The 13,135-nt window shown below is 42.0% G+C and overlaps 1 long non-coding RNA gene across 12 annotated transcripts in view; it reads left to right on the top strand.

Annotated features, from left to right (window-relative positions):
• LOC106018641 (uncharacterized) overlaps nucleotides 1-12,066 on the top strand; it is a 245,013-nt gene extending 232,947 nt beyond the window's left edge. For 7 of the 12 annotated variants that reach the window (XR_011811248.1, XR_011811245.1, XR_011811242.1 and 4 more), the window contains 2 exons: nucleotides 399-490; nucleotides 3,799-11,469. This is a non-coding gene — a long non-coding RNA (uncharacterized lncRNA). Of the gene's footprint in view, nucleotides 1-398; nucleotides 491-3,798 lie in introns of all 12 variants that reach the window. The other 5 variants (XR_011811247.1, XR_011811243.1, XR_011811244.1 and 2 more) reach the window with 4 other exon arrangements.
• Nucleotides 12,067-13,135: the final 1,069 nt, after the last annotated feature.

The raw sequence follows: 13,135 nt of genomic DNA, 5'->3' as shown, positions 1-13,135 counted from the left end.
TCATAAACATCACTTGACACCTGTTTTGGAAACCTCAAACACCATCCTCAACTCATTATGGAAAATAACACATCATATAGTTTCATTCTAAGCTTCCTCATGGTTAATAGCAAGCATTTAGCTACATACATGACCAGTAGAATGGGTAACGGGCTGTGGCCCAGACCTGAAGTGTCCCAGTCAAAGTACGTTCCTGGTCACGGTGGATGGAAAAACTGATGATAGCATGTATCTGGTAACTTGCAAATAACCTGCTCATTTGTAGCTTCATAGCGAAGGCCTTGCCCACTGTGTGTCCTTTTAAAATCTGTCCTTTTGGACCCTGACTTCAAGATTTAGGAGGAGTTTCTGGGATGGAAGGACTTACAGAACTGTATTTTTGTTTTCTCTCTAAACAGACACTAGGAAAAACATGTTTGTGGTAATATCAAGATTCCCAGAATAGATTGTACAGTTTTTCAGTTGAAATTGCAAAGTATTAGACAAATAGGTACGCACTTCCTTTTGAGTATTCTAAAATGTCTGTCCTTTACTGATGATATTAATATTTCCAGTTAACCACGTTCTCATCATGCATGCATTAGTTAAAAATCAATTAAATAAAATTCTGCATATTTCTGTATGTCTCCTACAGATTACACACCAAAAAAATCAAACTTTTAACGTTTATTGTTGTTAGAAAATATTTTTGTATGCGTGTTTTCTTGACTAAAAATTCTTATTTAATATGCCAAATAATTTGGTACTTATGAAAAATTCTTTCCTGAATATTGGTTATGTCCTTTGTGGGGAAACACAAATCTCAACAGTGACATCACTTGTAATTTAGACAGCTGGTGGCGATCTAATTATTTATTTTCTTGAGTCCATGGCCTTTGGAGACACAAATTTCCAGTCACTGATTAGTCTCCAAGTAGTGGGAAACCTTTGTGAAATGTGGGACTTTGGAGGAGGCGGGAGGGATTTTCTTTAAAACAAGAAAAATGTCTGTGGATTTTGTTTGAAGCTACAATGTGTGATTAATGATTCTCTATTCATTGGAAAACTGTAAATCTCATTAAGTTAAATGAAAGTACACCAGTGTAAAATGCAGCCTAACTGAAAAAAAGAATTAGGCTTAGGAAATCCAAGAATCAACCTTTTTTTCTGGGCAGTGAAAACCAATGTGTACTGTAGAGGTATTAATCTCAAATTTCAAGGAAGAAGCCAGATATTTTGTTACTTTCTCTGTGCTATACAAAGGACAGGTCCTGAGCTTTTCCAAGGGTTGCACATTGCTTCTCTGGGCTAATGGGTGAGTTATCAAAATGCAAGATTTATGACAGCTGTCAAGGAATTAATGAACAGAATTATGAAGGCTGAGGAAGTCTTTGCAAATCCCCAAAATAGAAAGAAATCTCTGCTTGAATCATCTTTGTAGTGAATTGGTATGGCATCTGCTGCTATGAGTCTAAAAGCAGAATGAATAGACAAAGAGGTTCAGATGCACAAGCTATGCTTAATCACCAGATAGTAACAAATAGGAACTCCTCAACAACCCTCTGTGAAATCAGGCTCAAATTAGCTACACATTCAAGTTTTAGAGCAACAATTTCCTCACTTCTATTTATGGGAAAACTGTAGTATTTATACCAGCCACAGAACTTCCTGCATCACATGACATGGATGATTTTCTAATTGACTCACCCTCTATATTGCTTCATGCATGGTCCCTTTGGAACTTTTTTTTTACTGTCGAACTCAATGAAGACAATGTAAAGCACTTCTCAAGGGCACCTCCTGGCTAACTTTTGGAAGTGAAGAACAGAAAAATTAGCAGAACATTTCCTGATGCCCAAAATAAGAGTTTTGACTTTGAGACTTCATGTATTAACCTGAGATACATCTAACTGCTTACTGTGCTTTCACAGTAAGCAGTGACAGAAGAGCTGCACAAAAGTTTGATTTTTACATAGTATTTTTCATTCTGAAATTATCTCAGTAGACATAGGCAAGTAATGTGCGTTGACAGAAGCTGTTAAGTGTGCTTACTGGATAAGCAGAATAGAGCAGTCATGTTGTGGTTAATGGTAATTTACATAAAGCTCCACACAATGAGAATTTGTTTGAATGGGAGAGTAGTTAAAACTTGGCCAGGGACTCAAAGGGTATCAGTATGTCCCTCATTTTTTTTTTCTTCCCTTCTTTCCTCCCTCACCAAAAATCTTTAGATCTTAAACTGAGTGAGTAGCAACCTGAATTATGCTTTTCATCCGCTCCTTGACATGCCTTTTTCTCATTCAACCAGGCATAAAATAGTGCACTTCGCTGCATAAAGGGTGAAATGTTGCAGGAGTAGATTTCAAAGGCATTAGATGCCTAAACGTGTAGTTAGGAGTGCAGCAGGAATTATCAAAGGTGAAGGCAGAAGGTAGTCAATGGGAATTAGGAGCCCTCCTGCTTTTTTAGCTGCCCGCATGACTTCAAAGAAACACAACCCAAAACAGCCTCTTGAGGATCACTGGCCCAGCAGCCAGTCCTACAGGAGCTGGGCTGAATTGTTTCAGTTAAATTGAAACTAGAATAGTAATTGGAAGGAGTAGATCTATTTCAGAAGAGGTATTGGGCCCATTGGAGTTTACATTGTTCACTGCAGAACAAGATGGATCTCTGGCACTCGTGGTAGAAGCCCTCAAGTACACCTCAGCAAGGTTGCCAATGAGGTCCCCAGTTAATGTGATAGTGATGCATATTTAAATCTAGGTATTAATAAAAATGAAGTTAGGCTCAAAACAAAACAAAACAAAACAAAACAAAACCAAACCTCATACCAGCAACAATTAGTTTATTAATTCAAATAATGCTCTGTGAGTTGCTGTCTGAACTATCTCTGCTCAATAGTTTGAGGTTAATTAACACTATGATATGGGTCTCTTCTGATAAAGCTATTCAATTTTGGATGGAGCTCTACAGCAGCCACTGAGAAAAAAAGCATTTGGACACTTACCCAGGGTGTGGAGCAGCTATGTGCCTGTCTCCTTATCAGCATAAACACCAATAGTCGGTCATCTGACAGAGTCCTGACCATAGGGCCTGCAGCTCCGAATCACACATAGGCTCAGGGTTAAAAGTTTCTCTGAAAGTAAAAGGCTCAGATGAAGTTCTCTTACAGCATGGGTGAGTGATCTGGACATTTTTGTTTTTTTTTCACTGCTGGGAAAGAAGGGAACTTTTTCCAATTTCTTGCATGTATAAATCATGCCTGCTCTAATTTCCAGTATTCATATTTAAACAAACACAAACATAATACAAATTGATGCCTGGAAGGGAAAGAATATGTTTTTTAGATGACTGAGTGAAAGCAAATGTCAGTTTGGGGTCAACTTAAACATTTAATTCCACCCCAAATCAATTGTTCACACAAGTCTAAACACAAGGTGCTAGAACCACGTCATAAAAGCTATTGCCAGGAGCAGAGCTGTTTCTCAGTTACCGTCCATGCTCTGAGGCTGCCTGGAAAGCTGGTGTACAGCCACTAGAGGAGAAATAGGTATACGTTCAATTGACAAATATGAAAAATGTAGTATCCTTTTGCCCTTTTTCTCTTCCTCTCCCATATCTGCTGCAGGTGGCTTCTCCATCATGTGCAGTCCCACCCTCCTTCTCTGCTTTGAGCTACAATTAGTACATATTTTCATAATAAAAATAAGCCTCTCCCTCTGTCCTCCCAGCTGTGCTTCCCACCCAAATTCCCAATATGAATCAAGAAAAGTAGATAACGTTTAAAATAACAAAAAATTGTCTTTGTTCCCTCTCCAGCCCTGTCTTTTCTTTCCACCCATCACCTCGGCTTCACTGAAATATTTCCTGGAGGGCTCCAGAGTTTCTGCTGAGTTGAAGGCACCTCATCCATCCCACTTCTGTTTCAGTGTTTTGAGAGCAACACATCACCACGGCACCAGGCAGAGATGTCAGGAGTCTCTGTCACACTTGTTTAAGACAGTCAGAAGAAACAGGCATAAAAGGACCAGGCAATCTGGAAGGAGACCTAATGGGAACACAGAAGGGTGAAGGTCATACTTATCTTCGTGAATCTATAGGGGTTTACACCACAGAGCTCAGCTTGCCGACAAACAGGCCATTGCCGGAGCACTCCGGCTGTGAACACGAAGAGGAAGAACATGCCAGCTGAGCGGATTTGCATACATGTATATGGTTCTAGAAGGACTGAAAAATGCATGTCAAGGAGAGTACCCACAGAGGAGACGCACCACTATTCCAACAGAAGATTACAGACTTAGGTTCACATGGCATGCCCAGCAGCCCTTCCCTGCTATGGAGGTATGTATGTAGTCTGGCTAGAAATATCACACCACTTCTTCCATGACACAAATGATAGCTGCATTCAACATCTCTCTCTGTGCCTCAGAAAAGTTCCTCTGGAACACAACTCCTACTGAACACCTTAAGACACTCCAAGATGAGCTTCTTTGTATTTACAGGTTATTAAAATAAATGCCAGAAGAATCAAATAATGTATGCTTCCCAAGGGAGGTTTCTGTTCATTTTCTTTTCAACATTGCCTGCTTTCCAAATCTAACACTACGGTATCACCACTTGAAGTCTGACCAAGTCTTTTTCAAACCAAAGCCTGCTTCCTACTTCTCTGCTTTCAGCCTCTGAGCTATTAATCAGCCTTCATCTCACTGCTTTTCTTCCTTTGGCCTTTAATGGTAACTGGGGTGGCTAACCCAAAGACAAATGGTGTTTTAGCTGTGTTGTGAGGTCCAAAACTGGACTCACCCGGCCACTTCTCTACAAAACTTTACCCACAATGAAAAACACTGAGGATGTTCTCATTTCAAGTGACTGTCAACCAGCAACAACCATGACCTACAAAAAGTTCTAGGGGTACTCATTGCTTTAAACAAGCTTGGCAGACTGATGCAGAAAAGACATTATTTTGAGCTCGTCTAACCATGAGGATTGCATCAATAAGCACAAGGACATGGACATTGGCTCACTTTGCTGCTGGCTGAAAGGGCAAATTATGAACAAAATTGTTTCATATGGAGCTCCCTTTTCCCAGTGTCTTACCTCAGCACATAGAGTTTCAGGGCAGGCTGATAAACCTTCCCATGGGCAAAGTGTGGGCCCAGCTAGCAGAGCAGTGCCTGCCCTGACCTCTGCCAAGTGCTCTGAGCCCTCAGGGTGAGCAGCCAAGGCACAGGGCAAGCTCACAGCCATGGGCCACATGCCGAAAGGGGACCCAGAGTCCTTGGGGTGGGCGCCTGCCTGCCTTGCTCTACCTACTACATGTGCCCGAGTCGAGTATATGGGCAGGCAGGTGCCTCAGCATTTCCTTTATTAAAAATCAGAACCTAGGTCAAAATGCTATTTTGTCAGTAGGAAGTATTCAGCTCTGTTCTTACCATTAATTACTGATATTCCTAAGGGCGTTATCTAGCGGGCCAGAGGGGACTCATAATGAATACATGGCTATCCTAGTACATCTGTCATTATTGGCATAAGCATAACCTATTTTCATTGCTTTGTGGGTACTGTGTATAGTTTTTATTTATTGTTAAGGCTTGTGCTTTCTGTAGAGATGAGGGTAGGTAAGTTTGCCATAGGAAGGAATAACCTCTGTATGGTGAACAATTCCTCATCCATCTCCTGGCTTTCCATTGCTTGATCTCACAACCTGTCCACCATCTTAGATGCCTTGACATCTACCAAAGAGATCATTACAGCAAAGACGGTATGATCTTAAAAAAAAGAGTAGCAGATGGCAGCATTGCTAGGGATGAGTGTTTCTTGAGTACTCCTGGGTACTCCAGGAGGGCAAATCTTGGAATACACTTCTTACCTTGAGAGCTCAGCCTCCTTCTCCAGCAGCCATCAGTGGTGGTGGTCTTGCAGCTCATGATGGAGAACAATACGGAGGCATCTTCCCTGGTAGAGCTCTCCCTGAATCAGATCACATCTGGTGTCAGAGCCAACCACCATGGACTTAGGTTTCTATCTAAAAACTCTGCATTTTATCTGCTTATTAATAGACAACAAAACCTTAACCCTCAGCATGGTGTTTCATGTTTTTTGTTTGTTTGTTTGCTTGTTTCCTTCATTCCCGGTACAGATTAAAACAGGCTTTTAACATTCCTAAAATACAGGCTGTCTTACCAGGCCCTCCATCCCTGGAGGACGAGCTGTCTTTGGGAGATCACCTGCCTTTCAGCTTGAGTTAGTCCCTGCCCTGGCTGTGCAGGGCAGGCAGCTTGGAGGCAGCGCTAATGAGCCAAACAGCAGCTGAGAGCAGGGGGCAGCTTGGCAAGTGGCATGTGGCCAACAAGACGGGATTGAAGAGAGAGGAGGAAGGGACTGTGGCTCTGTGTAGCAGTGCAGATAACATATGCTCAGAGCCAGCCCTGGATGGCACAAAACGTCTAGACTAAGACAGTTCTTAGATCTTTTATTGCAGCCAATATTCTGTAATATTTCCACACCAGACAAATCTTGTTTTCCAGCAGCTCTATTTGAAGGAAACCCTGTCCTGATCATCCTATATCAGGCACAAGATGATGGCCTCAAAGTAGGATAAGCATCAACACAAACTATCTTCACCCTAATCTTGACACAGTGAAGAACCATTAGTGTTGGGAGTGACACAGCAAAGGACATGAGATTGGTTAGTATCTCTTGGGAGTGGGGATCTACGAGTACTACTGCCTTTCTACCTGCCTTCAGGCATGTAGGAGTGCAAAGACTTCAGTAAAATTTTTGTTATTCCTGTAGACACCAGAAGAGAGCTGTACACTCAAATCATCATGAAGAAATTCACACTTGCTTATGCCATATTTGTACTTGATAAGACTGCTCAGAGATGATACCTTTTCTTTCTTAAGAGTTTGCTTGCATAAAACTAATTCAGGGTTGTACTTTGGGAAGATGGTGCAAAGTAGTAGATTTTTTCTTTCTATTTCATTGATATTTCTGTTATTTGGACAATGCTGAAAACATGCTAGGTGTTTGTTGTTCAAGCATGCCCAGATTAAAAACAACAATAAATAAATAAAAAACGGTATATTGAGTCATTTACAGAGAACAGGTCGGTGCAGACTTTCTGCTGGGGTAATCACATGGGGAGAAAGGATTAATGTCTCTGCATTATTAAGCTTTGGTGCGCTTGTCATAACCTTCTACCAGCTTTTGCATTTGCTGACTAAAACCTGGCTACCAGATGGCATTATTTGGCTTTGCCTATGCTTCTGAGACACCCTAGCATCATCCTGTATTGTATCCAGAACCCCTTGGTGTGTTGTTATACAGTAAGAAGAGTGAGTCTGGCACCTTTCATTAGCAAACCATGCAATAAATAGCATGAGATCCACAGGAACAAGCTGATGCTGTTTAGATGCTCATTTAAGTCTAGCATTTTTCTGACCAATCTTCTCTGGATTTTAATTTATACAATTATTTCATATGTCTATTTTAGTTTCTGATTATTTTTTTTTTTCTTTTTACCTTCCTGCACCAGGAAAAGCAGGCATAAAAGCTTCAATCATCTAATTTCTCTCCCATTAGTTTTCTGTTTTTGTAATTCTAATGCCAGTATTGATTGAAGTTAACCCCTAAATTTGCTGGTATAAATTGAAAGTAAACTGGCCCTGATATATATCCCAGCATCTTCCAGGTATTTATTTCCTGCAATGTTTTTTGGTCCTCTGCCTCACTCCAGTGATACCTGTCAATATTTTTTGGCCTTTTCCACACATTATACAAAAATGTTCAGCAAAACTAATTTTTGAAAACAGAATTTTCCTCTTATTAAGACTTCATGAAGCAAATCATGAGGTTGAGAAGTCGTGGTATTTCATAATCAGTTAAGCAATCATCCCTGCGTACTACTGATAGCGACATTTTCGTTCTATTTATATTCTTCCTATGTTCTCTATTCTGCTAAGTCTGAGGCAACCCTTTATAGCACTGACTGCTGTTGTGAGCTCTGCCTTCCATCTCCCAGCTAGCCGAAGTACCCATGGCAGTCTACACAGTTGCTTTTAGCAGTTCTGGACAACAATCACACCTATGAAAAGCTCCAGAACATCTTTCAAAACTGGAGGCTAGCAAGCCCTTAGCCATGAGGTTTCATTACTGAAGACTGGAATAAAAATCTGTTGGTGCAAAAAGTTTAGCCCTTCAGCCTCAGTTCTGTTGAGGAAACCACTGCAGGGCCTGCAAGGTATCTGACTCAGTGCAAAAGTGCCCGACGGACACCTTTGGACCTGGTGTTCACCATGGGCTCGGACCAGGCAATGAACCCTGAGCTGCTCCTGGCTGTGGCCCTGCTGCCTGGCCCTGGGCTGCTGCCTCTCCAGCTCTTCTCACAGAGGTCGCTCCTTTGGAGCCAGACCAGGACTTTTGCAAATATTGGCTGTTCTGACAAAGTGTGTGCATGGGGCATGGGCTGTGCATTAAGAAAATCCCTCAGCAGGATCTGTTTATGGGTATTTCATGACTGCTTGTTATTACCTAATATTAATGGTGTAAAAATAAAATGAATGGTTGTTTGCCTGTGTATGTGAGGGAAAACCTTGACATCTTGCTGCCATGGGTTGTGCTGCCTCTTGCAGTAAACCTCTTCAGACAGGGTTTGGTGCAAACTACAGAGCCTGTGCACTTCCACACACATTTGCCTCCAGGCTCAATTCTGCTTTCTGTAGCTAAAGCTCAAGGTCCTGGTTACAAAATTTTGAGGCTCCACAGTTGGCAGTTCCAGGGAGCTGCCATTTGGCACCTCCTCCCAGTAATGTCGTTTGCTCTGTCAGGCTTGCAAGGTCCTGCAGTTAAAATGCACACAGACATCCCAAGATGAGGCAGGGAACACAATGAGTATCTATGGCCATTGTATTTTCATAAAGCAATTTTTTGCTCATTTAGGTAAATAATGTACCTAAGCAACATAAATCTCTGCAGTTGTTCATATGAAGCCATATTTGTCACCTACTTTTGAATTCTTCTAGTGATATTAGAGAAATCCAGCCACATGAAGAGCAGGAATAAACTCATTGAGTTGGTCACATGTTCTCAGTATCTCTGTAGGACTGGGTTCTGCTACAAAGACACAGTCTGTGCTTGAACATTTGCTTTTTTTTTTCTCTCTTTATAGACCAAGGTGGAGCACATGACAAAAGTATATACACTCCTGAAATATTCCACAGGACAGAGCCATTTCTTGTGAGGAGGAGACACAGATGTTGTCTTCTTTCTTTCTCTGTTAACAGTTAATTCAGCGCTGCCTTCTTTCTCTCTTCCCAGTGAATGTATAAAAAATTGTCCATCTGTTGCACTTCCTCGGTAATTTAGACCAACTTCTTACTGACACAATGTAGGAATAGCCCAATGATAAATAAGATATGTGTTGATGCATAAGAGGCTTCCTGCAGCTTTCATTTGTTATTGTCTATGCAAGTCTGCAGTTAGAGCACCAACAGCTGCAGGTAGATTTGTTTCATCTCTTGTCCTGCTTGCAGGGCAGTGTTTTAGGCAGCAACAGAGCTGGTGGGAAGCTGAAAACCACAGCTGAAACCAACAGACACATTCGTTGCTGCTGAAGAACCTGTGCTAGAGAAATGGCTCCTTGGTTGCATTACTCTCTGTGTAGCAGAGGACAGGTTTGCATTTGTTTACAGAACTTACACATTTGCAGAGCTAGTATCAATAAATAAATCCGCTGTGTAGGATCTTTCAGGAAACCATCACAGAGTAGCCTTAGCTGTATTCTCTGAAATCAACCAGTTTAGCAGTGACCTGATGAGACACTGTTGCCACAAGCAGGGAGAAATCTGTGTGGTCAGGCCCTGGGCTGGACCCGTATGTGCTGCAGACGTGGGTGCAGCAGCCCTTGCTCTTTGCCCCTCTTTAGAAGCCTCTGTGGGGCCTTTGAGTCCTGTTACGTTAATGCCAGTGGTAGCGTCTCATGGTGCTGTCTTTGCAACACAGCTCTCTTTAGCAATGCAAAAGCCTGCTTTGCTGAAAACACACACACAAACCCCTCATTTGGAGCTGCATAGGAGGGCTGAGAAAATCTTCTCTTGGTGAACATTGAGGGGGGTTACCATTGACATTAGTGGGGCCACCTTCCCACCCCTTGTTCAAGCAAGACTGAAAACACTGTGGTCGGCTGACTGGAGGAAATTGTGCAAGAATTACAACCACCAGGATAGAAACACAGTAGGCTGTGATGTAAATCTTGGGTGTAACAGGGGATCAATGAGTGTCAATGCAGTTTTATGAGCATACATTTATTTATTGATGCCATCACTTCGAGGCAGAGCTTACACGTCCTAGGGAAGTGCTGCAAAGCTCCCACACCTCATTATATAGATGCATGTAAATCTGCCACGTGTCGTAAATGAACTCAGAAAGATTTATTTTGGATGTTGCCTTTCTAAGCTCTTCTAATGTTAGCTCTAAGCAAACATGCAAACAAAGCCTCACAACCACACGTGGAGAAACAAGATGTTAGAGGCATTTCAACCACCTGTCCGAGGGAGCTGCTTTGGGCTGCGAGGTGTGCCAGCAATGGAAAGGTCGGAATGAAGATGCTGGCAAATGGAAAGGCAGGGTCGTGTCTTAGTACAGCTGTGCTGCTGTGCTGCCCTTTTGGTTCCCCTGTCTGTCTGAGTCCTGGGACTGCTGCTTGGCCAGCGAGTGGTGGACAGCAGCAGCACAGCCCCCCTGCAAGCTGACTTGTGTACGAGGGCTTGATCAGGCATTTGTGCTGCTGCTGAAAAGGAACAAGCAAGGTGTTCTCAGCTCCTACAGCAGAAGACATGGGGACAGAGACAGCTGGAGCAGGCCACCTCCTCCAACAACTCTGGTGACATCCCGAAGCCAGCAGCACTCGGATCCCACACTGCTGCCAGGGAGCGCACAGAGCCTGTGCAGAACCAGGAGTGTGCACAAGCAAAACAGCCGGGTGCATGGCCTGGAGAGCTCACCCTCAGGCACCAAATCGGAGAGAAACCCCAGAATTTTCCAAATTTTGAGATACTTCTAATCCTGTTTCTAATCTGGAGAGGAGTTATGCTTTCTAGCATAGGCCAGGGTGAGTGAACAGGCTAACACTTTCCTAATTAGCATCTAGGGAAAGGCTCTTCTTGGAGACTCCTGGACTGCCGTAAGTGGCAGGATGATGAAAAAGTCCATGGCACAGTGACTTTGTAGTACACCGAATTAATAAATCAGAGAGAGAGATCACACTTGTCAGATACATCAGTAAATATCAATGTCCTTCCCCATAACCAGGCCTGCCCCGGTGTTGAAACAAGAAATGGGCAGAAATTGCTAAGTGTATTTCCATGGATTAGTCTGCATTGCCAAAGCATAATGACTTCTGAAGAAGTACAGATTCAACAACTTTTAAATGTGAATATTCCTGCGGTCCAGATCACTTACAATCAGAGAAAGAAAAGGGAAAAACAGTGAATCAAAAAATGTATTTCTTTCCAATTTAAAATAGGCCAATGTAACAGTTCTCTTTTGTGATATTTTCCAAGACCATGTTTTGTGTTCCAGTCTGGAATAGAAAGAATCTGAGATCTTTAAAGTTATCACAGAATAGACCTGTTTTCCTCTGTTTGGCTGTATTAAGGAATTACCCTCAGAAATGAGAGATGTAAAGAAAAAGTGAGGCATAGGCAGCTGAGAAACTTTACTGTATGTTTAATTCAGGACAACAATAGTCTGTTGTCATCTCTCTGATTCCAAGGACAGTAATATCTTAAGGACCACACATAAGATCTTTGGAATGAAATAACCTTAGACAAGTGAGAACCCACCCACAGAGCATCTAATAATATCATAGCAGAGAGAAAGGGCATATATATTTTTTTTAAAGTTGCCTTTATCTCTCTCCAAATAGCTGTGCAGATGCATAGCCCAACCTAGCAACTTTGCAAACATTAACACTTGGGAGCAGTTGATAAATTCTGCAAAAGCCAATGTCTGTACTAGCTCTGCAATAAATAGAGCCTGGAATTTATCGGATTAATAGTTGCAGTGTGGCAGTCTAATACCAAAAGAACTTTTAAACATTTTCATATTTCTGAAGAGAACTTTCATGCTGTTTCTGCAGCTCGTGAAATCACTGTTTCTGGAGGAGTTATCACTACCTAGCTTACCAGCTGGCCAGTGGGCCTGCCCTTCACTGCTGGCTTGGCTTTAAAAGATGGCATCAAAATCAGTGAACAAACTGGCAGTGACTGCTAGTAGAATTTCTTGATTTAAATACGATGAATGAATGAGAATGCAGAGTTAAATAAAACAGAGTGGTAATCAGGATAGATGGTAAACTTGCTTCTCGTGTCCATGCCTATCCCAAGCTGCTACATTGACCAGTGAGGCTGAAAGCCCTTTGGGACCCAGGATGCATCTTGTTAATATCCGTAAAGTCCTTGTCACATTTGCAGCTCTGCATTACTATTAAAGCCAAGCTGGAGATTCCAGTGTTGTACAGAAAATTAAATGCTTATTAAAATTAACAAGACTGTGGAGCTCAAACACAGTGCCCTTCTGCTTCGTTCCATGTAGAGAGTGTGTCCTTGTCCCTTGTTTGTACAGCACAGATCCCCGATCTTTGCAATCTTTGCCCACACTGCAAATTAAAGCATTTTACTGCATATTCTTTGAAGGAGACAAGCATGGAGGCACTATAAATGTGCTATATTGTACCAAGAGATAGACAAAAATATGCGGTATGAATTTATTTTTGTTAACAGTCAGAGAAATAATGCTAGTTATTTTAACTCGCCCTTGGAGTTACTGCTCTGAAGGAATGTGCTAAATGCTATGCATTTCTCATGTGTCTATTTGAATACGAAGATTCAACAGCATGGGGCTACATCTGTTCTAAAAAAAGTCAGTGCTTGGCATCTTGGTGTGCACTGTGCTACGATGCGTCAGATTCCTTGCAATGTAGCTAAGATCTACATTTTTAATATTGGCTAGCAATCCCTCCATTTCTGGCTTGTTAGCCTAAATTGCCTTACAGATGTTGGGTGTTCTGAGAGTGAGCACTCTGTGCTGCTTTGAAAAGTCTTAAATGAGAAATCCAGTAATATTTTGGGAGGCAATCCAGCATTATCAATTGCCT

Source organism: Anas platyrhynchos, chromosome 9 (assembly GCF_047663525.1).
Source record: "Anas platyrhynchos isolate ZD024472 breed Pekin duck chromosome 9, IASCAAS_PekinDuck_T2T, whole genome shotgun sequence".
Lineage (NCBI taxonomy): Eukaryota > Metazoa > Chordata > Aves > Anseriformes > Anatidae > Anas > Anas platyrhynchos.
This window is presented reverse-complemented; position numbering and strand designations above follow the sequence as displayed.